The sequence below is a fragment of the Monodelphis domestica genome, chromosome 1, assembly GCF_027887165.1.
Source record: "Monodelphis domestica isolate mMonDom1 chromosome 1, mMonDom1.pri, whole genome shotgun sequence".
Taxonomy (NCBI): Eukaryota; Metazoa; Chordata; class Mammalia; order Didelphimorphia; family Didelphidae; genus Monodelphis; species Monodelphis domestica.
Genome location: NC_077227.1, coordinates 11133060 through 11160160, shown reverse-complemented (window position 1 = coordinate 11160160; position 27101 = coordinate 11133060). Strand labels below are relative to the sequence as shown.

The following is a 27101-nucleotide window of genomic DNA, read 5'->3' as shown; positions in this document are numbered from 1 at the left end:
TCATTCTAGTGCCTCGTCTCTTTGAATTATTCTCTAGGTATCCTGTATATAGCTCACTTCCTATATATTTGTCTACATGTTCTCCCCCACCACATTGTAAACTCGGTGAGGTCAGGGACTATCTTCTGCCTCCTCTGGAATCCCTAGAGCCTAGCTTGGTGCCTGGCACACAGTCAGCGCTCAGGAGATGCTTCCTGATTGATCAGCATGTGCTGAGTTAGGTGCTGGCTATACAAAGATGACGACAATCAAGCGAAGAATCATACGTGTTCACATGCGAGGCACGCACGCACGCACTGCTGTCTTCCCTGACGGAGTAGCCATTCCTTGAGAGAAGATATTTTTCAATGCCCAGAGCCTGGCCGAGATGGCTTGAGGAGCACCTCATGGGAGTGGCTTCACCAGTCCATTCGCAGAGAACTCCACCACTGGCAGAGTGGAAATGCTGGTGACAGACGTAGGAGCCCTGGGGCCAAATCGTGGCGCCATCACTTCCTACTGTGTGAGTGCTTACCCCACCCAAGGTGGTGGGACGTGAGGCACGTGTAGGAGATGGGGACGGGGACAGCCCCATTTACTGGGCTTGCTCAGACCATCCTGGAGGCCCGCCTTGGGTGTCACCTTTTAGGAATGGAATGAGTCCATTTGAGAGGGTCTAAGGCAGACAGCCAGGATGGTGAAAGGCCTCGTTTTTGTGGCATGTGAGGATCAGTCAAGGAACAGAGGATGAGAAGACTTGGGGAGGGGGAGGACTGTCTCCCAGGACTGAAGAGACATCAGAGAAGAGATGGCTGAAGGGAGAACCAGGAGCAATGGGGAAAATTGCAAAGGAGTGAGTGGAGGCTTGATGGTAGGAACAGCTTTCTAAGATGAGAGCTATCCGGACTTGGGAGGTGAGGCGGGGGCATCCGCCCTTCTGCAGCTCTTTGAATAAAGGCAGGCTGGGTTACCGTCTCGCGCTGGAACATTCGGGACATGCGACACTTTTCTGTACATACCGACAAGTCATGAATTTGCTATAGACTTGCTTATTTTTAGACAAAATATGTTTTATAAATTTTAGATTTTTAATTTCTGAATTTAAAGAACACAAAAATGGCATGTTTCCATAGACCCATTGGACCACAAAAAGAGAATGTGTAAAAACTTGATTCTCTATTACCTACACCTAGTTTTTAAAAAAGTATAGAATAACAGAACACTTTCAAAGCTATCCTGCCTGCCTGTGCTTCCTTCTAAACGACCTTTGGCTCCTTTCTGGGCATTAAAAATGCTTCCACGGCTCTCTGTGCTTTCATGGGGGGCAGGGAGGAGGTTCCCTTACCTTGTGGCTAGCCCTCCTCTCCTCTCAACCCCCCCGCTGGAAGGAAAACGAGATCCTTGTAACACATAAACACAGACCAGCACATAGCCACGGTGTCCCCAAAAGCCGTCTCATTCTGCGCCTTGAGCCCATCTTCCCTGTCTGGAGGCCTACAAGGAAATATTTCCAACAAAACACAAAATAACCAGGCCTTGGGCAGCTGCTCTTTCAGATCTGTTCTCGGTGTGACACGTCAGCGCCAGAAAGCTACGGAATCGCGAGGAATGAGGGGCTGCTGTGGACCAGTGTCCCACCAAGAGCAGCCAGGAGAGGGTCACTGCCACCGTAAATGGACGTCTCCAATTCTAACACAAGATGGCAGCGCAATTACAAGCACAGGCTCAGAAGGAGGTTGGGGGGGAGGAGGCCGACACCCCTGCAGCTGCTACTGTAGTTGGGTCTCCTTCTGCTCTATTGGGGGATTGCTGCTGACCCCTAACCTCCCGAACCAGGGCCACCCACCCGGGGAACAGGTTTATTTATCCTTTTGTAGTCTATCTAAGAGGTGAATTTCTCCAGGAGTGAAGACATGCAACAACCCTTTAAATGAAGGACCTGCAGCAACTGCCCGGGACCCCAGGGGTCTTTCTCTGCCTCTGCACTTCATCTGGCCCACGGGCTGGGCCCCCACAGCCTCAGTCGTTAGCACCATGTTCCTGAAAGGTTTGCAAAGGAGGAGAGAAATGAATACATCTAACACTTCACCCCCTTTTCTGCCTCCCCCACCGCACCCCATCATCAGAACAGATGGCTGAAAAGCATTAGTTGTCTCGTGTTTGGTTTGAAATATTTCATTGTAAAATAAACAATTGTACAACAGATTTCTGACTGAGTGCATGTGGGGAAGTGCCACGGATTCTTAAGCCTCTCTCCTCCCCGTCCCTCACCCCATACACACCAAAGGCAAAGCCACCAGGAGGTGAGAGGATTCCAAAACTGGGGAGATCTCAGAGGCCACCTCGTTCAGTGCCCTTATTTTTCAGATGAGGAAACTGAGGAATGAAGTTCATGCTAGTAGAACATCAGAGGATTTCAGAACCAAGAGAGTTCTTAAAGGTTGCCTAGACTCAAAGCTTCATTTTACAGATGAGGAAACTGAGGCACGGAAAGGGGACGAGACTTGCCCCAGGTCACAGACTTGTCAGTTGTAAGTGCTGGAACTGGACCACGTCCTTAGACTCCAGACGCCACGCTCTTTACTTTCTACCTCACTGCTTGTGCTAAGGTCTGAGGGTTGTGGCATGCTTGCTCTGTTCCCAGATAGCCTGAGACATCTGCAGTGATGGGGCATCCCTATGAAATGGGGTCCTGAACAAGAGGCCTCAAACCAAATCAGTGAATCAGTCTTTATTTAGGACTACTCTGGGCAAAAGTGAAAAGGGGGAAAAGAAAAGGGAAAAAGGAAAAGAAAGAAAGGGAGAGAAAGGGAAGGGAAAGGATGGGGAGGGAAAGCAAAGGAGGGGGGATAAGGAAGGAAAATAAGAAAGGAAAGACCCAGAAAGCGTGTCTCCCCTTCTAAACTGCCTCTCTTGAGGCTCCTGTCGAGGGCCTAGGCCAGGCCAGAGGGCAGTGGCAGGGCCTTCTTTAATTCAGAGCCTGGGAGTTGATACCAAGGAGGGCACAGATCATGAGACTTCTGCTCCTGGTGCTGGGCTGAGCTGCCCTTCCCTTCCCTCTCACTGGGGCAGTAAAACAAAGTGGAGCCAACTGAAGTGGACCTTTATGATTCCTAATCTGCCAAACAGGAGGGGATGTCAGGGTAAAATGATGGCTTCCAAACCAAATGCCGTCACAATTAGTCAACTGCTGAGGAGAGGTTGGGGAGGCAGTGACAAACTCTCACAGGCTCACCAGCCCATGGCTACAGGGCTAGACGGCATCTTAGAAAGCCCGAGTCCAACCCCCTCATTGGTGGGTGAGGAAACTGAGGCCCAGAGAGGGCAAACGATTTGTCCAGAGTGGCCGAGCTAGCATCTTCCTGGCTCCAAATCTAGTGCTCTATCCACTTGGCTCCTACTAACCTCTTCAAGGGGCCAGAGCTTACCAGACAGAAGCTCGGCCAAGGCCGGAGGGCTCAGTGCTTCCTCATGAGATAGTAGCTCCTGCCACACTCATTGTAAAACACTGGAAGTTTGGCAGAGGAGGCAGATTGACAACGATGGAAGGGATCTTGGAAGCAGGGCCGCCAGGAAAAGAAAGGCAGGATGGGAAAAGGAGAGAAGAGGTCCCCTATTTGATATGCAGGGTAGGAGCAGCAGTTGGCATGGACCAGCCCTTGGGTCATGGGGCTTGTGGGGAGAGAGACCTTCTGAGGCAGAGAGAATGTATCCTTCTAATGTAAGGGCGCCCATCCCAAAGCTCCCCTCTAACTGCTCGTCGTGATGGGGAGGCAATTCTGGGCTCCCAAAGACTGACAGGGGAGAAGAGCTCAGCAGTTACTATGCTGGAGAGGCTGCTGTGGCTGGCTTCTTTTTGAGGACCAGCTTAGCGAAGCATGGAGAGGTCCCTCAGTGGTAAAGCCTTTCACCACGGCAAGGCATAAGACCAGGAACAATACATAATAGACGTCTGCCTTAGGTGACTTCTCCCTCACTCCCCCAACTCCTATATCTGCAAGGACTGTTGCAGAGAAGAAATGGACAGTTATACAGTTTTTAGCCCACAAGTTCTTAACCTGGGGTTTTTTAAACTGTTTTAAAAATATTTTGATAATCATATTTCAATATAATTGGTTTCCTTTGTAGTTCTGTGCATTGTTTTTATTTTTATTTTTTATTTTAAGCCCTTACCTTCCGTCTTGGAGTTAATCCTGTGTATTGGCTCCAAGGCAGAAGAGGGGCTAGGCAATGGGGGTCAAGTGACTTGCCCAGGGTCACTGAGCTGGGGAGTGTCTGAGGTCAGATTTGAACCCAGGACCTCCCATCTCTAGGCCTGACTCTCAATCCACTGTGCTACCCAGCTGCCCCCTGTGCATTGTTTTTTGAATTAAAAAAGATTCCTCTTATTCTGAAAAGGGATTCATAGGCTTCATTAGATTGTCAAAAGGGTCCATGACATCAACCCAAAAGAGAACCCCTGTTTTAGACCATCTGTAAACATTAATTTAGCAATTATGACTTTAAATCTCGGATCCTTGTCCAATGAGCTATGAATAGACATATTCCCAGGGGGAGTTAAATCACAGCCATTTTGACAGTCTTTGTATAAAATAAACCAGAAAATGGTTTCCCAACTTCCAGAAGGTTCTTCCATGGAGAGGCAAAGAATGGAAATGCCAAAGCTATCTCTACTGCACATCCAAAAGCAACAGGAAAATAGACCGTCATTGATCATTTATCAAGCACCTACTGTGTGCTAGGCACTGTGCTAACGAAGGAAGGCAAAAACAGTTCCTTCCCTCAAGGAGATTATGTTCCAAGAGGAGAGGCAAGATGTGAGCAAGATATATGCAGGGAAAATAGGAGGGAGTGTCAGAGGGCTGGCATCAGCCAACACTGGGCATTGTATTCTCCATTACTCCTGGTGAGTATTCACAAAACAGAAAACTGTGAAAATAATTTCAGCTCGTAAGCAAAAATCTGTTGCAGAGGATGACAAGCTTGAAAAATTAGCTAATCAACATATCTATTAATGTTTAAAACTCCAGCAAAAGATGTCCATTAGAGACATTGGCCAAAGAAAAAGAAAAGGGCATCTTACGATAGAGTCAAAATCAAAAGAGACCAAGGAATGTGCAGAGTATGCTGAAGTTCCATATTGATTTCTCATTGATATTTTCTTTGAGAAGACAGTGGGAGGTAGTGGATATGAAGAACGCAAAGTAAAATGTTAAAAATCTAAACTGATTACATTTGAAGACAGGAAATGACGTTATTGACATGAGTATTATTCCCTAATAAACCATAAGTGTAGTCCGACCACTAATCTGTTAGAGCAAACATCACCATCAATACCAAATTAGAGGAATAAAAATGAGAACACCCACCATGCAACTGAAGTAACTGATCTATTTAAACAAATTGTTCATGAAAAAAAAAGGCAAATGGATAAAAGAACAGACACTGAATATATCCAGATGCCATTTCCTAAGGAAATTTAACCAATGTTCATTCATCTCCACAATAAGGCTACTAAAGAGCACAGAAACAACCTTAGCCTATAGTATGCACCTGATTCCTTACTAAGCAGGGATCCTGGGCAGCCAAGGTGTCAACAATAGCTGAGAATGAAAACTCCTCTGTAAATTCTTATGCGAGATTGTTAGATTGTGAGTAGGTTCATTTCAAGAGAGAGCAAGAAGTCATGGAAAGGAAAACAAGTTGATGAAAAACTTCAGGAGAGGCCCAGTGAAGCCAAGTGGTCCCAAAGCTATTAAAGGATGAAACAAGAAGGAGGACAAGAACACATGAGAAGGGGAAAAGATCTGAGAAGACTTTTCTTATTGACTTGTTCTTTGGCCAACCATATGAAGCCACCATATTTTGATCCTAATGCAACAGTCCCAAATTGGCCAAATGAAAAAATAGAAAATGCATCTCAAAAGAAATGTTAAATGTTTACAAGAGGGACTGTACTAGATGCCTGAGAAAGAAAAACCAGAGAAACTCTTAAGCACCATGGGCTTGGGTTTCTTGGGAGTGGGGAATATATACCCAGGGAGGTAAATACAGAAAAAAGATGCAAAACAGATTAGTAGTTGGAAGAGGAGAATACAAGCAATGAGCAAGAGAGGAGTAGAGTTTGCCGATTTCAGAGATGTTGATGTTCACACAAAAAATGCAACTGCTTGTTCTCTCAGGTACAGGTAAACGGGGTCCAGCTTATCCCCGTATCTACTAAATATGTCATTCCTAAGTTTTTATTGATAAATATTATGTTTTGGTGATTGTAGGTAAGAGTTTGATCTGTGACAACAGCCTGGTTCAATCTTTTTTTTTTTTTATCACTGGAGTTCTTTAAACCATCAGAAAGTCTGTATTTATAGTATGGTCATTTGTCTTTTGTTAGTCCATGAAAGATAATAGTTTATGATGTAGAATTCTTGGTGCCAACTCCTGTCTTGCTAGGCATTCAGCAGGTGGCAGAATTACTCAGCCTGCACTGACGTGTTGCACTGCCACCACCATTTCCGTGTATAATCTACGTCGATAATTAAATCTGGTCTCCTTAAATTTTCTGCAATTTCTACAGGTGATTTGCTATCATAAATTGCTTAATTTTTATAAGCAGTCCATTTGATTTAGCCATTTTCTTTCACCCCTTCTTTGTCAACATATTGTTGTTGGCTGAATTCATGTGGATTTTACTGACTTTATTGACTCCATCCATTGCTGAACCTCTTTCCTTTACCTGAGCAAATGGCAAGGTTATCAAACAGGAAGTGATGTCTGCTCGTTCCCAGAGCATTCTTGTGGGTTCCTGTCTTGTTTGTCCTGTACTCTGAGAAAGTCTAAAATTCTTTGACTCCTTCTTGGGGAGGACACATTCAATCTTCTTCTAACTTCCTCAGAGGGTGGCTCCTGTGCTTTGTTTCTATTTGTCAGTCATCGTTGGGGCACTTCCCAAATCTGTTCAGGTCCATTTTGCAGATCCCCTGACATGATTTAATTGCTTGAGATGTTTTCTTCGCCATTACCTTCCATTCCAAATGCATTCAGCTATAGCTTTCTCTTCGATAGAGTGATCCTAGATGTGTCTCGTCTCGAGGAGCCAAAGGTAGATAGAATGCCTTTGTGGCTTCATACACTGCGTGGATTTGACCCACACATTTCTGCCTCGATCTCTCCATAGGGGCCACTAAGAAGCATTTGATATTTATGGGATGCAAATGACATTTTGCTATCATTGCAGAGAGACTTCAGGATATGCAGATCTGATTAACGGATTATTTTGGGGATCCTGTAACTTACTGCCATCTCCATACATCAATGGATGAAGGTTTTCCTTTGACTCCTTAACTGTAGAAGTCAGAATGACTTCTACTGAAGAGAGATGATGGTGGGTAATAGCGATTATGGCTGTTTTTATGATCCATTTCTGCATTTCTCTTCAGTCCAATCAGTAGAAGTACGTGGCCATTCTGGAGCAAGTCAAAAGCTGTCGATGAGTGGGCAGAACAGGTTCCAGGATGTTACCCACTGCCGGAGGCTGCTGTGCTGCTAACCATCCTGTTTCTCCTTGCAGCGTATACAGCATCCAGACTTCCTAGGAACAAACAGCTCGGCCCTTTCAAGGACTCTCTTCTCACATCCTCCCGCATCCTCTGACCTCTCCAGAATTCTGAAATTCCCAGGGGTGGCTGTACCGAGGCAGGAGGAGCAGGGAGGAGCCCGTTTCAAAAGGTCTTAGGAGGAACTCAGCTTGCTAAATGCGAAGCTTCTCGCATTGCACGCCTAATAATGAAGTCGGGGTGCAGGCCCCATCCACTTCTCCATGCATTATTCATTCGAGTTGGAGGTTTGTAATTTCCAGAACCAAAGTGTTGATCGAAATTTGCCTAGTATTGAAAGGGCATGATTTATTGATGAGACCCAGCATTAAATAATAGAGGTGATGCTCGCAGCAGTTAGAGAGCTAATGTATAATTGAAGGCGCCAAACAACCTCACAAACAAGGATGGAAATGACATGTTAGCTGCTCCCTAAGAAACCTGACCTGGAGGAGTGAGGGGGTCAGCTTGGCGGTGTGTGATGGCGAGAAGCTAACAGCCACCAGTGCCTTTGGTGGGTGGCCCACGGAGGTGCCAATCAAGCTGCCCGGGAAGAGAAGGCAGTGGGCATGAAGTCCTCCTTCCTTCCCCCAGTCATGCCCGCTTGTATATTCGGGACGGGAAGAATGCCGAACAGAGCCCTGTTTTTAAAATTTAAATCTGTCCCAACCCCTTTGTTGGTCAGTGGAAAAACAGAGGACAGGACAGAAGAGGGATGGCTGCCGCTCCTTCAATAAGCATTTATTAGATGCCTACGATATGCACAGCATCATTTTCAACGCTGGGAGACACGAAGTTACCAAACCCACAGATCCCGAGTGCTTCCACGATGGAAAGCCGTGAGGGGGTTACGGAGTAGGGGGGACAGGACGGATGCGCCCATTTCCTTTTTATGCAGACGTTCCCCGGCCTCACCTGGAGCTGGCGCTAAGCTCCTGGCTCCCTGCACGCACGAGGGGAGGCGCGTCTCAGCAGACTTCTGCCGCTGAATTGCTAAGTGTTGGAGGTGGGCTAGAACGAGGCCACAAAGCAGGATGGACCTGCTGCACTGGGACTCTCCTTACACTTGATTCAGGGGAAGCAGAAAAGCCCTCCCAAAGCCTGGGTGAGGTTTCTGAACTCAGTTTACCTCTAAGACATTTATTAAGCACCGACTTAGGCTCTGGAGGGGAGGGTCATGGGTTCAAGCCCAGATGGGATGCTCTCGACCTGCCTGGCCCCGATTCCCTGAAGTGACCTAGGCCGGAGGGGGTGGCCTCTACAGGATGTCTGCTCCAGGGGGCTGTCACTGAAGATGCTGAGGCACAAAAGGAAGCAGCCCTGACCTCCAAGGGGGCACTATAACAGGGACAATGATAAGTAAACATAAAGTATGTGATGTTGATAGGAGGCAATTCCAAGAGGGAGACAAAGCAAGGGAGGACTTCCTGGAGGAGGGGGCAGCTGAGCTGGGCTGAAAAGGGCCACTTTTGGCCATGAGCTTGCCCCTTGCTTGCCCACATGGCTGGGGAATACATAGCAGGGTGGAGATGTGTTTGGCTAAAGGGCTAAGAGCTGTTCTTCAAAGGAGAAAAGGATGGCAAATCCCCCAAGTCGACTGGCCATAAGCATGACAAACTAATACAATGGGACAAGAATCAAGGAACATCCTTGAAGTCTCTCTTATTTCTCTAGTTAAAGTTACTCTTAGTCCTTCTTTTGTAGAGTGAAAACCAGAAACAAGAAGAGCTGAAGTCTCTCCAGCACGCGACACTCATCGCCTCCTGTGAGCCTCACAACCCCCCTGTGGAGTGAAGAAAACTCATGGCTTGCAACAGGAAGACGCGAGTTCAAATCCCTGTTTTTGGAGACTTCCTAGCTGTTTGCCCCTGGGCAGGATGTCTAGCCTCTCTGAGCCTCATTGTGTGCATCTGTATGCAGTGGGAAGACTGCTGGTCAGGGCTGTAGCCACCAAGTGGGAGGGAGGGGCCCTTGGCTTCCTGCTTTCCAGGGGCCACAGGGATGCTGCTGCGGCTGCTCTTTTGCCTCCTTCTTGGCAATAAAAAGCCTCTTAATTGGCTGCTGAGCTAGACCTGGGGGTGGATACCAGGGACTTCGAGGGCAACCATGGCCCCAAGGCAGGATGGCTGCCAGTGTTGGGTACCGCTGCTCCTTGGGGGGGCGCTGTTTCTTCTGCCCTCATCTCAAGGGAGCCGGAGGAGATGGGCCAGTCCAGGCCTTCTTGTGAGTGCAGAAGAATCATCAAAGGTCCAGACGCTGGAGGGGCTCAGCGTCTGCTGGCAGCTGCTGGGCTCAGGCCCTCCTAATAGGGTCCGGCACTGTCCCCCTGGACCCGCCGCCCCCGAGAGGGTGTGGAGGTGGGGGCGGGCGGGAGGAGCCCTTCTGTAGCAATCCTGATAGCCGTGAGCCCAGCTCCGCAGGAGCCCAGCGAGGCGGGGGACGAAGTGCCGCCCCACTTGGGTCCTTGCTATACGTTCTCAGCAAACACTCTTGGGTACAAGCTAGTGGTTTTAGGGTGGGACGATACGGGGGTCAGGCTGGAGGGGGGCTGGTGAGCCACGCTCGCACGCTGCTCTGGGCCCTGAGGGGAGCAGCACCTCGCCACGCCCTGGCACACAATCTGCCGGTGGGGTGCTAGCGGCGAGGGAGGAGAATTCCCCCTCCGTGAAGAGTTCCTCCCTCAAAGGACTGGCGGGAGCGTCGAATGCATTAAGGGTTCTGCAAGCCTTGCCTTCCCGTAGAAACGTCAGAGAGTTACTGATTATTTTACAGGCGAGAAAACTGAGGCGCACAGGAGGTCCCCGAGTTCCCCGGCATCCCAGAGCGAAGCACGGCGCTATGGCAAGCCTCTCGATGAACTCGAAGAAAGGGAGGATTCGACCAAAGGGCTGTGGGCTGGATGTGGAGTAAGACCAACTTCCAGCACAGGCGTGCCTAGAAGGGGGTGCTGGGAGCGGATCCTCCTCTTATCACTGACTTCTCTTAAGGTAGAAAGAACCCATCTACATGGAGACAGCAGGAAACCAGGCCAAGAGCGCTGGCTTTGGAGTCCGAGGACCTGTATTCAGATCCTGCTCTTAGAGACCTGGGTGGCCGTGGGCAAGTCATGACAGGCCTGGGCTTGATTTTTTTCCCTTTATAGAAAGAGGACGATTGGACTTCCGGTTAAGATGGCGGCTTAGAGAGAGCTGAAGCTCAGATCTCCGGAAAACCCTTCCCAACCGATCTCAAACCAAAAGCTCCTAAGGCGCCGAAATTCAAAACGATCAATAGCACAGACCCTGGGAACCCTCCTCCTGGACCTGGACCCGGATCAAAAGGTACGGCCCCCTCAAAAGCCAGAACCCGAGATCACTCGGACCTCAGGGGTAGGAGCACAGAGTCCAAGGCTCCCGGAAGCCGCAGCCCGGCCAGGCTCAGAGAGCAGGGTCCTCCGAACAACAACCCTCAGGGCCTTCTACCCGAGTCCAGGTGAAAGTTACTGCCTGGGGCTTCCGCTGCAGAGAGCTGGTCGAAACAACAGCAACCCTCAGGGTGGGCAAGACAGCCTCACGGGCTGGATCCTGCTATCCAAGTCTCAGTGAAAGTCCTTGCCCTCAGAGCTTGGGTTAGCTGCAGCCCATCCCCCCGCAGGCCAACTAAACAGCCTCACGGCCAGCGATTCTGAAGGCAACTTCCGGAAAGCGAGCTGGGGGGGGGAGAGTGTGGCCTCCTGGTCCGACCCTTCCATTCCAGTTCCAGTGAGGCATATTCAGTTTAACCCAGGGAAAGCTCATAGAAGGGACAATCTGCCCCGGACTAAAGCCTCTGATCACCAGACAGAGATAAGAAAAGCTAATCCTCCACATTCAGAGATGGCAGCAAACTCCACAGAAGCACAGAAGCCCCAAAATACCAAGAAAAATAAGAAGAAAGGGGCAACTTTGGACACATTCTATGGAGCCAAAATACAAAATACAGAGCAGATAGAAGAAGATATACAAGAAAATTCTCCAAAATCTTCCAAAGGAAATAGAAACTCTCCACAAACCCATGAAGAATTTGAATCAGAAATGACCAAAAAGATGGAAGCCCTCTGGGAGGAAAAGTGGGAAATAATGCAAAAGAAATTCACGCATCTACAAAACCAGTTTGACCAAACTGTAAAAGAAAACCAGGCTTTAAAGCAAGAACTAATAAAGCAAAGCCAAAACACCAAGAAATTAGAAGAGAACATAAAATATCTCACCGACAAGGTGATAGATCTGGAAAATAGAGGGAGAAGAGAAAATTTAAGAATAATTGGACTCCCAGAAAAGCCAGAAATAAACACCAAACTGGACATGGTGATACAAGATATAATCAAAGAAAATTGCCCAGAGATTCTAGAACAAGGGGGCAATACAGCCACTGACAGAGCTCACAGAACACCTTCTACACTAAACCCCCAAAAGACAACTCCCAGGAATGTAATTGCCAAATTCCAAAGCTATCAAACAAAAGAAAAAATCCTACAGGAAGCCAGAAAAAGACAATTTAGATATAAAGGAATGCCAATCAGGGTCACACAAGACCTTGCAAGTTCTACTCTGAATGATCGTAAGGCATGGAACATGATCTTCAGAAAGGCAAGAGAGCTGGGTCTCCAACCAAGAATCAGCTACCCAGCAAAACTGACTATATACTTCCAAGGGAAAGTATGGGCATTCAACAAAATAGAAGACTTCCAACTTTTTGCAAAGAAAAGACCAGAGCTCTGTGGAAAGTTTGATACCGAAAATCAAAGAGCAAGGAATACCTGAAAAGGTAAATATTAAGGAAAGGGGAAAAATGTTATTTTCTTTTACTCAAACCCTCTTCTATAAGGACTACATTTATATCAATCTATGTATACTAATATGTGGGGAAAATGTAATGTATAAATAGGGGGTAAAGAAAGACCAAATAGAATAATCGTTCTCACACAAAGATTCACATGGGAAGGGGAGGGGAAGAAAACTCCTATAAGAAGGAGAGGAAGAGAGGGGGGGGGATTTACTTAAACCTCAATCTCAGGGAAATCAACTCTGAGAGGGAAAAACATCCAGATCCATTGGGATCTTGAATTCTATCTTACCCAACAAGGGTAAGGAGAAGGGAAAACCGAGGGGGGGAGGGGGAGAGGGAGAACAAAAAGGGAGGGAAAGAGAGGGGGGAGGGGGAGAGGGAGAACAAAAAGGGAGGGAAAGAGAGGGGGGAGGGGGAGGGAAGAAAAAGGGAGGGACTAAAAAGGGAAACATCAAGGGAGGGGACAAGGGGACTGATTCAAAGTAAATCACTGGACTAAAAGGTAGAGCCGAAGAAGAAAAGGTTAGAATTAGGGAAGGCAATCAAAATGCCAGGGAGTCCACAAATGACAATCATAACTTTGAACGTGAATGGGATGAACTCACCCATAAAACGTAGACGAATAGCAGAATGGATTAGAATCCAAAATCCTACCATATGTTGTCTTCAAGAAACACACATGAGGCGGGTTGACACCCACAAGGTCAGAATTAAAGGATGGAGTAAGACCTTCTGGGCCTCAACTGATAGAAAGAAGGCAGGAGTGGTAATCATGATATCTGATAAAGCCAATGCAAAAATAGACCTGATCAAAAGGGATAGGGAAGGTAATTATATTTTGTTAAAAGGGACTCTAGACAATGAGGAAATATCATTAATCAACATTTATGCACCAAATAATATAGCACCCAAATTTCTAATGGAGAAACTAGGAGAATTGAAGGAAGAAATAGACAATAAAACCATACTAGTGGGAGACTTAAACCAACCATTATCAAATTTAGATAAATCAAATCAAAAAATAAATAAGAGGTAAAAGAAGTGAATGAAATCTTAGAAAAATTAGAATTAATAGACATATGGAGAAAAATAAATAGGGATAAAAAGGAATACACCTTCTTCTCAGCACCACATGGCACATTCACAAAAATTGACCATACATTAGGTCACAGAAACATAGCACACAAATGCAAAAAAGCAGAAATAATGAATGCAGCCTTCTCAGATCACAAGGCAATAAAAATAATGATTAGTAATGGTACATGGAAAACCAAATCTAAAACCAATTGGAAATTAAACAATATGATACTCCAAAACCGTTTAGTTAAAGAAGAAATCATAGAAACAATTAATAATTTCATCAAGGAAAATGACAATGGCGAAACATCCTTTCAAACCTTTTGGGATGCAGCCAAAGCGGTAATCCGAGGCAAATTCATATCCCTGAAAGCTTATATTAACAAACAAGGGAGAGCAGAGATCAATCAATTGGAAATGCAATTGAAAAAACTCGAAAGCGATCAAATTAAAAACCCCCAGCAGAAAACTAAATTAGAAATCCTAAAAATTAAGGGAGAAATTAATAAAATCGAAAGTGATAGAACTATTGATTTAATAAATAAGACAAGAAGCTGGTACTTTGAAAAAACAAACAAAATAGACAAAGTACTGGTCAATCTAATTAAAAAAAGGAAGGAAGAAAAGCAAATTCACAGCATTAAAGATGAAAAGGGGGACAGCACCTCCAATGAGGAGGAAATTAAGGCAATCATTAGAAATTACTTTGCCCAATTATATGGCAATAAATATACCAATTTAGGAGAAATGGATGAATATATACAAAAATACAAACTGCCTAGACTAACAGAAGAGGAAATAGAATTCTTAAATAATCCCATATCAGAAATTGAAATCCATCAAGCCATCAAAGAACTTCCTAAGAAAAAATCCCCAGGGCCTGATGGATTCACCTGTGAATTCTATCAAACATTCAGAGAACAGTTAATCTCAATACTATACAAACTATTTGACATAATAAGCAAAGAGGGAGTTCTACCAAACTCCTTTTACGACACAAACATGGTACTGATTCCAAAACCAGGCAGGTCAAAAACAGAGAAAGAAAACTATAGGCCAATCTCCCTAATGAATATAGATGCAAAAATCTTAAATAGGATACTAGCAAAAAGACTCCAGCAAGTGATCAGAAGGATCATTCACCATGATCAAGTAGGATTTATACCAGGGATGCAGGGCTGGTTCAACATTAGGAAAACCATCCACATAACTGACCACATCAACAAGCAAACTAGCAAGAACCACATGATTATCTCAATAGATGCAGAAAAAGCCTTTGATAAAATACAACACCCATTCCTATTAAAAACACTAGAAAGCATAGGAATAGAAGGGTCATTCCTAAAAATAATAAACAGTATATATCTAAAACCAACAGCTAATATCATCTGCAATGGGGATAAACTAGATGCATTCCCAATAAGATCAGGAGTGAAACAAGGATGCCCATTATCACCTCTACTATTTGACATTGTATTAGAAACACTAGCAGTAGCAATTAGAGAAGATAAAGGAATTGAAGGCATCAAAATAGGCAAGGAGGAGACTAAGTTATCACTCTTTGCGGATGACATGATGGTCTACTTAAAGAATCCTAGAGATTCAACCAAAAAGCTAATTGAAATAATCAACAACTTTAGCAAAGTTGCAGGATACAAAATAAACCCACATAAATCATCAGCTTTTCTATATATCTCCAACACAGCTCAGCAGCAAGAACTAGAAAGAGAAATCCCATTCAAAATCACCTTAGACAAAATAAAATACCTAGGAATCTATCTCCCAAGACAAACACAGGAACTATATGAACACAACTACAAAACACTTGCCACACAACTAAAACTAGACTTGAACAAATGGAAAAACATTAACTGCTCATGGATAGGACGAGCCAATATAATAAAAATGACCATCCTACCCAAACTTATTTATCTATTTAGTGCCATACCCATTGAACTACCAAAATACTTCTTCACTGATTTAGAAAAAACCATAACAAAGTTCATTTGGAAGAACAAAAGATCAAGGATATCCAGGGAAATAATGAAAAAAAACACATATGATGGGGGCCTTGCAGTCCCTGACCTAAAACTATATTACAAAGCAGCAGTCATCAAAACAATTTGGTACTGGCTAAGAAACAGAAAGGAAGATCAGTGGAATAGACTGGGGGAAAGCGACCTCAGCAAGACAGTATACGATAAACCCAAAGATCCCAGCTTTTGGGACAAAAATCCACTATTCGATAAAAACTGCTGGGAAAATTGGAAGACAGTGTGGGAGAGACTAGGAATAGATCAACACCTCACACCCTACACCAAGATAAATTCAAAATGGGTGAGTGACTTAAACATAAAGAAGGAAACCATAAGTAAATTGGGTAAACACAGAATAGTATACATGTCAGACCTTTGGGAGGGGAAAGGCTTTAAAACCAAGCAAGATATAGAAAGAATCACAAAATGTAAAATAAATAATTTTGACTACATCAAACTAAAAAGCTTTTGTACAAACAAAACCAATGTAACTAAAATCAGAAGGAAAACAACAAATTGGGAAAAAATCTTCATAGAAACCTCTGACAAAGGTTTAATTACTCATATTTATAATGAGCTAAATCAATTGTACAAAAAATCAAGCCATTCTCCAATTGATAAATGGGCAAGGGAAATGGATAGGCAGTTCTCAGATAAAGAAATCAAAACTATCAACAAGCACATGAAGAAGTGTTCTAAATCTCTTATAATCAGAGAGATGCAAATCAAAACAACTCTGAGGTATCACCTCACACCTAGCAGATTGGCTAACATAACAGCAAAGGAAAGTCATGAATGCTGGAGGGGATGTGGCAAAGTAGGGACATTAATTCATTGCTGGTGGAGTTGTGAATTGATCCAACCATTCTGGAGGGCAATTTGGAACTATGCCCAAAGGGCGACAAAAGAATATCTACCCTTTGACCCAGCCATAGCACTGCTGGGTCTGTACCCCAAAGAGATAATGGACACAAAGACTTGTACAAAAATATTCATAGCTGCGCTCTTTGTGGTGGCCCAAAACTGGAAAACGAGGGGATGCCCATCAATTGGGGAATGGCTGAACAAACTGTGGTATATGTTGGTGATGGAGTACTATTGTGCTAAAAGGAATAATAAAGTGGAGAAGTTCCATGGAGACTGGAACGACCTCCAGGAAGTGATGCAGAGCGAGAGGAGCAGAACCAGGAGAACATTGTACACAGAGACTAATACACTGTGGTATAATCGAACGTAATGGACTTCTCCATTAGTGGCGGTGTAATGTCCCTGAACAACTTGCAGGGATCCAGGAGAAAAAAACACCATTCATAAGCAAAGGATAAACTATGGGAGTGGAAACACCGAGAAAAAGCAACTGCCTGAATACAGAGGTTGAGGGGACATGACAGAGGATAGACTCTAAATGAACACTCTAATGCAAATACTATCAACAAAGCAATGGGTTCAAGTCAAGAAAACATCTAATGCCCAGTGGACTTACGCATCGGCTATGGGGGGTGGGGGGGAGGAAAAGAAAATGATCTATGTCTTTAACGAATAATGCTTGGAAATGATCAAATAAAATATATTTAAAAAAAAAAAAAGAAAGAGGACGTTGGGCCTCGTGGATGCCTCCTTCCTCCATCTGTTGCCATGAGAGGTGACTGACACAACCGGCAGGGCTCACTGACCTCCTTCCCCCCCTTCTGCTCAGCAGAGCTTCTGGGAGCGCTGGCCCAGGAAGCTGCCCTTCAAGAATGATTCTAAGTCTGAAGACCTGCCAATGATTCTGGCGACTTCTATGTTCCCTGGCTACGAGAGAACACGTTTGGGACCTTGGAGACTCCCCACTTAGGGCAAGTTTCCGGCAAACCTCCAGCTTCTTTACCCCAAGACAAAGCCTTTCCCCACGCTTGAGAAGCTCAACGCAGGTCAGAGGTGCCTCCGTTTTGGTTAGGGACAGACAGACCACAATTAGGTAGAACGCAGGAGCCGCTGCTCGTGCCATGCAGAAGCCGAGATGCTCTTTTCTGCCTTTCGAGCAAGAGTTTAGACTTCATTTGCGAGTGGTCCAGTTATTCTAGGCTTAGGAGATGCTCTAAATTCTACACCTCAGGACAAAGCCCCACTGGCCACGGTCTAGTTGGAGCCTGCCTTTGGGAGGCCACCTCAGGGTTATTACCTGGTCAGAAAAACCCACCACGGCGAATCCTTGTCTACGATCTTGCCAGGTCCACTCAGGGGGTCTCGACCGACACCTAAAGATCACTTAAAGTTCTTGAAAGTACCCCGATTCACTGATCTCTTTACGACGCCTTTTTAGTGCCTCTTGGCTTAAGGGGCAGCAGCCACTGCATGGATGACACAGGGAGAACTGAATGAGAAAACCAGTGGCTCATTGCTTTAGAGCCCTGACTTCTGCCTGGTTCATGGTAATAATGATGAAACCAAGGTGGCTTGAAGCCATATAGTCAAATATTCCCAGAAACCCTTCAAGTTGGTGTTATTATTATCCTCATTTTACACATGAGGAAACTGAGGTAAACAGAGGTTAAGTGACTAGGCCTGAGTCACACACCTCGTGTGTGACTGAGGTAGGATCTGAACTGAGGTCTCCAAGTCCAGGCCTCTATTCACTGTGCCATGCTGCTCACAGTATTGGGCTACGTCTTACAATTCGGAATGGCTAACCCAACCTCCTTCCTCTCAGCTTCCCAGCACCCTAGAGGAATTGATGAATACTACGGAATGGCTGCTTACACTGTGATTCTGTTCTTCCTGGGCACCAGCACAGACGTGATCCCCAGCCCCCCTCTTGTCATGTGCCTGGAAAGCCGCTGAGGGTCCCCCCAGAACAAAGTCTCTTTGGACTTTCCTCCAGCCTGGCCTCCACGTCTTGCTCTGTTTTTACAGCCGCCGAATTTGCCCAAATCTGACTGGCTTAAGCGTTCAGCCCTTTCATTGTGTCTCGGGGCACTTGGCAGTTAGCACGTGCAGACGAGGCTTGTGACACTTATTCAGAGCCCATCCTGAAACTTCTTGAGGATACCCAAAGGGAAACCTAGAGTTTGAGGCCTGGAAGTCTCCCCGCCTCGTGTTTAGTGGTCAAAGAAGAGGGCTGTAGCTGTTCAGTGAATACAAGCAAAAACCAAATCAAGAATCTGCTCAGTGTCACCGAGCTAATTAGTCACAGGGCTCAGGCTGTACTCCAGCCATCCTGACCTGAGTCCTGGGTTGTCAAGAGGCTTCTAATGTCACTATTGTCCATGGGCACCTTCTTACCTCTAGCTATTTGGCCTGCGGATGGGGTGAAAGTGGGGAAGAAGAAGCATGGTAATGCACAACCAATGTGGGCCAGAGGAAAGAATGCCAGCCAGGGAGTCTGAGGACTCAGGTTCAAATTTCTCCTCTGCTGTACCCTATTACTGGTGGCACCTTGGCCAGTTACTTGGTGTTTCTAGATGATCAGCTTGCTTATCTATCAACAGAAGGGCTTGGAATAGAGGACCTCTAACATTCCTTCCCATGATCCTCTGATTCTGCCACCTCCACCCCCTGCTAATTACTCCTGATGAAAAAACAGATCTAGGAAGGGCTAGGAGTGGAGAACAGGAATCCAGGGGCCAAGTGAATAGACTCAGGAGAAGGGAAGATCCTTCTTTATCTGCTAAGGAGAGCATGTGGCCATCACAACCAATATATCTTTCATATGTAGAAAGGACTATGGTCTTTCTACAATTATCCATTATAATTCTATAGTGCAGGCTATCCTTGCATTAACTCATGAGAAAGCAACTAGTGTTGGCTCTGTTCCATGTGGCCCAACTGGACTATACTCAATGGGATGGATAAGCAGGGGATGATGCCCACACTTACTTTCATTATGAGGCTATGAATCTAACCTGCTCTTGTTCTAGTGGATAAATAGTGGCTCCAATATGAATCTTACCCTTTGTTCTAGCTCCTTATCAAGATGGGCGCCATCTTGTTTTCTCCATCTTTGCCAGATCATTGACCATATTGGGAAACAGTTTTCTTTAGCTCTTTCCCTGCCAAGTTCTTAGCTTGTTGCTTTCTTTTTCCTTCCCATCTCTCCTTTGCATCTTATGTTTGGAGCTGATTGGGCACATGAGTTCATGCCAAGTTAGCCCATCGGCCACAGAAAAGGTAAATGCTATGTTATTTTCTGGGATGTTAGTAGGTTTTTGCCTTTGAGGTTCCTGGAAACAAGCATTCTCAGTCATGACTATTTTTTAACAAAGGAGCATAGCATAGAGGAGAGGATGCAGGATTGGAAGTCCAAGGACCCAAGTTCAAATCATGGACCTGCTATTGCTAGCTGTGTGACCTTGGGAAATCATAATGATGATAAAAGTTGAAAAGGATGTGAAGATTCTGAATGCAGTCCATTATCTCATCATCTATTTGATTGCTATATTTCTGAGTCTCAAATTTCTTATCTGTAACCTAAGGGAGGGGCTGGAGGCCCTCAAAGGTCTCTTTCTTCTCTAAATTTCATGATCCTAGTTTTTTGGCTTCCATATTTGTCTTTGTAGAATGGCAGTGTCTGCAAAGAGCTGGAGTGGAGAAGTGGCAGCATAAAGCCACCCCAGGAAATGTCAAAGCAGTAGCCAAAGCCTCCGTGATGAGAAGAACAGCAGTGGGTGGAGGCTGGGGGAAACCAAGACAGAGGAAAGAGTGTGACCCACAGGGAAGGATGTCTGCCTCCTCAAATGAAAATGTCTCCGTAAATCCACATACTGGCTACTCTTTATCAAATTCTTCTATTACTCTCTTTGTGTCTCCCTTCCCCATTGACTCTGTTTCCTCTTTCTTCATTTCTCTGTCTCTGTCTCTGTCTCTCTCTCTCTTAAACCCTTACCTTCCATCTTAGAATCAATACTGTGTATTGGTTCTAAGGCAGAAGAGTGGTAAGGGCTAGGCAATGGGGGTCAAGTGACTTGCCCAGGGTCACACAGCTGGGAAGTATCCGAGGTCAGATTTGAACCCAGGACCTCCAGTCTCTGGGCCTGACTCTCCATCCACTGAGCCACCCAGTTGCCCCCTCTCTGTCTCTTTTAGTGAACAGAAGTCAGCTTCCCATAAGGCCCTCTAGATCACACAATACTTGCTGAGATTCCTATTTCTTTTCAAACTCTGCAAATGATCTCCTTTGAGAGATAATGTCCATTCAACAAATCTGTGTGGTAGGTATACCACAGAAGTTACCCCCATTTTAGATGAGAAGATTGCGACTCTGTGTGGTTAAGTGACTTACTAACAGTCACACAACTATTGAGGGTCTCAGGCAGAATTTGTACCCCGGTCTTCAGATTCCAAGTTTTACACTCTGTGGCCTCTGATTGGATTTTCTGGTTTGGGAGAGAATTCACTCCTGGGCCCAGCTTCTTCTCATTTCACCAACTGGAAACTGAGAGAGAAGAGAGGTCTTCCTGTCAGGCTTGGGGGGAAGGGGAATGACATCCAGCAATACGGCAAAGCCAGCTTGCAGTGCCCTAGCTATAGGCCTGCAGGACTAACAGATCAGTTCCTACGATGCCTGGTGAGATGCTGAGTTTGGGCCTTCAAACACCCCTGCGATCCTGCAAAGTGGCAGCAGGAAACACAGTGCCTGGGACGGTTCCAAAGTCCGGTCTGGGTTTCTCTCAGGGCCTTTCCACAAAACACAAATGGTTCTTTGCTTTACTCCATCTTGCTGAGTCACCCTTACTCCTGAGATCTACATGGAGGGTTATTGCCCAATAATATGGCAAGCCAGAACAGAAAACAAACAAAGTCCTCTAACAAATTCCACTCTCTTTAAACAAAAATGCTCAGCTTGGGACGTGATCTCTGAGTCTCCTGTGACTTTACAAGGGCTTCCCAGCTTAGCTCAGAACCCAGGAACTGTGGCCATGGAACTTCTGTAGCATTGCTAAAGATCTGGCCTGCTGATGGGCCCCTCGGGGACGATGATGCTACTCTGTGGGCAGGAGGGTAGAATGGCAGTGTCTGCAAAGAGCTGGAGTGGAGAAGTGGCAGCATAAAGCCACCCCAGGAAATGTCAAAGCAGTAGCCAAAGCCTCCGTGATGAGAAGAACAGCAGTGGGTGGAGGCTGGGGGAAACCAAGACAGAGGAAAGAGTGTGACCCACAGGGCAAGGATGTCTGCCTCCTCAGCCCTGTGGCCCATCAAGGACGCTCACTGGGCTGGGGGTCAGAGAGTCAAAGGGATCCTCTGCCAAAGTGGTGGGAGGGAGGGCACTGGGGCCTGCCTTCCATTGGTAGAGGGGTGCCAGAGAGGCCTGGAGTATGGAGAGGTTGGGTGAGCTGCTGTAAGACTGCCTAAAACTTTCTAATGAACTACATGTGATTTTTTTTAAGCCCTTACCTTCCATCTTGGAGTCAATACTGTGTATTGGCTCCAAGGCAGAAGAGTGGTAAGGGCTAGGCCATGGGGGACAAGTGACTTGCCCAGGGTCACACAGCTAGGAAGTAGCTGAGGCCAGATTTGAACCTAGGACCTCCCGTCTCTAGGCCTGGTTCCCAATCCACTGAACTACATGTGCTTTTATCTTGACAGGCAGGATGATGGATTGAGGCAGCCTTGGATCGGGAAGACCTGGGCTCAGATTTTGCTTCTGATACTTACTAGTCCTACGACTTCAAGCAACTCTCTCAGACTAAGTTATGATCAACTTCTGAGATGCCTCAGCGGTCAGGGATTTCCCCACACAGGTGAACCCCAGCCTCATGCTGAACTGTCCTGCGGCATTTAGTCCAGCATGTTGGGGTCCTTTTGGATCCCAGCTCTGGCAGCTCTTTGCTAGCGCTGCTGGCCTCCAGCACAAATGATCCAGAATCTACTAAGAGTGTTATTGACGTCCCTAAAAACGATGTGAAATAGTCCAAGGCCAAGCGCGGGTCCCTAAGGTGCTCTCCAAGGCGATGGGGAACCTTCCTGGATGGCTGTCTGGGTCTGCTCACTCCATGAGTTCCAAAGCTGCACAAGTGCACGGCAGCTCACCTGCGCCTTGTCATCTTTCCCCTGAGAACAGCAGTGATCAACCAGATAACCAGTCAGTCCACCAGCGTCCATGAGGCCCATCTTATGTTCTAGGAACTGGTCTAGATGTTCAGAGTTGTCAGTCAGTCTGTCAACAAGCATTTCCCCAGAACTGTGCTCAGTGAAGGGCGGGAGGCACAAGGAGAGACAAGAAGACCTTCTCTGCTCTCAGAGAGCAACGATTCTAAGTGGAGAGGCAACGTGCAAAGGCTCCCCGGAACAACCCCTTTTCTAGACGTATGTGGTGTTAGAGGAAGACAAGAGACAAGAGGATTCAGGCTGCCGTCTAGGCACGCAACGAATACACGAGGATTTTGGTGCAGCTGCATCGGCTGGTGTTCGGGGGAGACCGCCAGCAGAGTGGCCTTTGGATGGCAATCTGATGAGTTCAGAGGTGAGCTAAGGGCTGGGGACACGAAGAAATGCAAGGACAGTCCTTCCTCCCAAGGAGCTCCTGGTCTAATGAGGGAGGTGGCACACGCCCAGGCAAGGACCTCCATGCTATGTGCAGGATGGGTATGGGGTCCAGCAAGGCTCTCCTGCAGATGGTGAATGTCAGGAAGTGGAAGAGACAAGTGGGGAGGAGAAATATGGCAGGCCTGGGGTGCAGCCAGGACCCGGGCACAGAGGCAGGAGGTGGAGCATCTTGTGTGAGGAAGAGCAAGTGGGCTCGGGGGGCTGTTGGACGGTGGGGAAGGATTCATGTGCCTCTTGAAGGCAGGGCTCCTCTTCCCTAGGGCTCAGGATGCTGCCGGGCAATTGCTTGTCCCAACCTAGGAAGGGGCTGGGTGGCCACATTTCCAAGCCAAACAGAGACATCTGGTATCTAGGGTGGGACAGCGAGCCAGTGGAGTATACGGAGCAGGGGGACGACACGATGAGCCCTGCCTCCAGGAAGATGCCTTTGACGGCTGGGTGCAGGATGGCCCAAAGAGAGGAGACGAGACCAGGGACAGGGGCTAATCGGGTTTGGGCACTAGAAGCCTATTCAATGGCTTCTCACAAACCATTCTTTTAATAATGGGTCCGGCGGATGACCAGAGGGCACCTAAAGGAGCATGCGGAGGCAAGGCCACATGTCCAGTGGTATTATTTTTTAAGAAGAGAATGTCACCACAATTATTCCAGGATTATTTTTAGAGATAGAAGAACATCAGAGGTTCACTGTGTAGAGGAAGCATATGGTGTGAGTTTTGTTTTTTTAAGGGGAGGAGGGAGGAGAAAAGGGAGCGTTTGGAAGGAATCAGGCAAAGGGTAAAGAGGGGGAGGAATGCTTTTCAACGCTTGGAGGTGCACATAAGTTCTTCTTCTATTAAGAAGATGCATTTTATGGTTCTTCTGTTTTCCCATGGTCCTGATCACGTCAGTCGGTGGGGATGCTCATGGCTCCGTCCAGATCAGAGACAAAGCCTCACCACCAACCCCACCACCTTTTATTGGAAGCTTCAGAGAAGCCACCTCATTAATTCCAAGGCCTGGGGAGAGAGGCTGTTGGTCTGCGCCCTCTGCATTGTATGGCCACAGGCAGGCCATGTGTACCTTTGCTCCCCAACAGTCCTCACTCCGCAGGAGCTGGGTTAATCCATTTCAGTTAGAGTCAACCGTGCCCCAGGACGCCATTAAGAAATTCCAGGTTTCCAAGGAGAGTTGAAAAGGAAGACAAATTGTTGTGCCTCTCCTCTGGCTGCCCCCGCTGAGCCAAGGAGGACAAATACAGTTCACTGCCATGGAGAGGATGCTGTACCACTGGCTTCTTCCCAGCATGACTTACGCTGTCAAGCCTGGAGTTTTGATGAGGAACTCTGGCTTTCTCTAGACTTTACCGTGCAGAAAGGAATAGAGGGCAGGATAGAAGTATCCACGGCTCCTCTTTCCCATCTTTCAAAAGTGCTTAGTCAATCAATTGATCAACAAACAACTATTTCTTAAGCCCCTACTCTAAATCCAAAGGCAGAGGGCTGGGCCGTTTTGTGTTGACAATGGAGGTTTGTTCAAGGATCCATCATCCACCTCTCTCCTGACTTCGGTGTTGCATCTTCAGCTGCCTATTGCAAGTCTTGGACTGCATACCCCATAAACACTGTAAGCTCAACTTGTCCCAGACTGAACTCGTTATCTCCCCTCTGCTCCTTCCACCAAGGCTTCTTCTCTTCCTAAATTTTTCTATTACTGTCAAGGGAACTATATGTGGCCTGGTGCCAAGGCCTCTCTCTAACCTGCCCCCTTCTCTCACTTGACCCTGTCCCACCTGGGGTCCCACCCTGGGCCACTGCAACAGCCTGCCTGGAGGGGGGTGCTGTCTACCTCAAGTCTCCCCTCATTTCAGTCCATCCCCAACTTATCTGTCAAATTAATTTTTCCAAAGTGAAAACCTATTGATGGTCTTTTCTGACCCTCTGCTTTGTACATGTTATGCTGCACCTTGAAGTAGACTGTGAGCTCTGTGAGGATGGGACGGGGTCCCACACAGGTTAGGAAATGCTTCTTGACTGACTGGGTGATTGCATGTATCACCCCAACACAATGGAAGTCCTTTGAGGGCAGAGAATGCTTTCCGTTGGCTTCTTATCAAGCACCGGGCACAGGGCCTGGCCCCCTCTGTAAATCCTCACTAAGTACCTGAATTGGGACATTCCGAAGAGACCCTCACTAGTATGTGGAAGTCCTGCCTTTGCTTAGCTGGTTCCCCAAGCCAGTTTGCTGCTTAGGGCCTGAGTGAGAGCCCTGGAGACTCATCAAAGTCAGGAGAAGGCTGCATCCAGAGGCCGATTGTCCCGGCCTCAGGGATTCAGTTGTTCCACCCATCAGCTCGGGAGGAGTGGGGGCGCAAACATGCTTTCATTTTGGCAACGAACCAAACACTGTTTCTCAGACCTCTGATCTTCCCATATGCTTCCAAAGGAGAGCCTGGCAAAACCAACGATAAGAATAGCATTTTGACTGATATCATCAGCAAGAGAAATAAGAAGTGTTAGAAAAGAAAAAAAAACCCAAACTCTTTCTTTCTTGAATTTTGCTTGAAAAGCTATTAATAAGTGGTCCCGAGACGTGTAGAAATCCAAGAACAAAAGATCAGAGCAAGCCCAAGCGAATGATTTATAGCCAAAGTTCTGCTGGACTCAAGCCCCAACTCCATATGATCGTTTGACTTATTTGCCCATCAGTTCAAGAATGGCACTTAGGCAATAACGATCACATCTAAAATGGAGATGGTCATTTAGGTTTGCAAAGTGCTCTCTCCATATGTGGCCCGTGGAATCCTCCTTGGCTCTTCTGGCCACGCGACTGGGCAACTCGTCTACCTTTTCTTGGCCTCCGTATTTATGATGGAGACAACTTAGAAGACCTAACCGAGAGGGCCACTGCGATATCACCCGAGATAACACCCGCACAGGTTCTGTAAAGCACCGTATAAATGAGAGCTATTGTTCATTTGGTCAGCACGCCCTGCTGCAAAGGGAGGGCTGTGGTCTTATACCATTGCAGAATGCACTTTCGAGTCCATTCGATAATCAAGGAGACAGTCCATAGCGCTCCCTCAGCGAGCTAAAACACGAGCTTTGTATGAAAAACACCCTAGAGAGCCCCTGGGAAGGATCAAGAGATCATGAAAGAGAGCAGTGGCCTTCCAGGCAATCATCCAGAGTCACAGCGGAGCTATCTGGCCCAGCTCACTTGTAGAACCAAAATGGCTAATGAGGACCACCCAAAACAGCTCGCCTGGGCCTTAAGAGGAGCACTGCTGTGATCATCAGTCGAGGGCTGGAAGTACCTTCAAAGGCCACTTAGTCCAACCCATTTTACTCAAAGATTGGGGTTAGAATAGGACAGAACAGTGGCCATCTAATATACTCCTGAGAACGGGCAGTGGAGGAGAGACCCCACCCCCCTTTCCCAAGATCCATTTCACTTTCGCTTTAAACATTTCCGTCAAAGATCCGTACATGAACTTGATTTCATTTGTTACACATCAAAGCTATGAATAAAAAAACAAACCAGACTCGGAGAGACAAAAAAAATAAAAGGGTCTGAACAAAGTAGACAAATGGCTCATTCCTTTGAAACCAGCTCACTCAACTCAAAAGCTTTCTTTTTATTTTTAAAACACTTTTTAAGCTGACATGTCCATAGTCAAGTAAGGGCCTGAAGCAAATGTTTACAGCAGAGTAACAAACCTCTTAAAATCCCATTTATAAGGGAGATGCTGCTGGAGCTTTAATTACAACAGGCTCCAGTATGGCCGTCTCTTTCATTAAGTGTGGACTTTTGTGGAGAACGCTATGCTCTCCCTTCCAAAGGGTTAGTCTCTGTGCTTTCATCCAGTCTAGCAAATGGTGAAAGGCAAGGAGCAGGTCTCTCCGTCTTCTACTTTATGTTATCCCAAAGGTTCTTGGAAAGGAGAAGAGCTTCTTTTTCACCTTCGTCTTAAGAAAGCAGTGTCAATAACAGGGGTTTCAAATAAGGACATGTCTGTGTTCAGACTTTTTTTTAAGTCCCCAGGTCTGGTTTGTTTTTTATTTCTACCTTAGTTTTGTGAGAAAGAACTCTGGCTTTTAGCAGGATG

At 46.4% G+C, this 27101-nt stretch overlaps 1 protein-coding gene across 2 annotated transcripts in view; it reads right to left on the bottom strand.

The window, feature by feature from the left end:
- The window catches only part of RNLS (renalase, FAD dependent amine oxidase), a 234822-nt gene that overhangs the window by 78465 nt on the left and 129256 nt on the right, over window positions 1–27101 (bottom strand). The gene's annotated exons all lie outside the window — the stretch shown is intronic.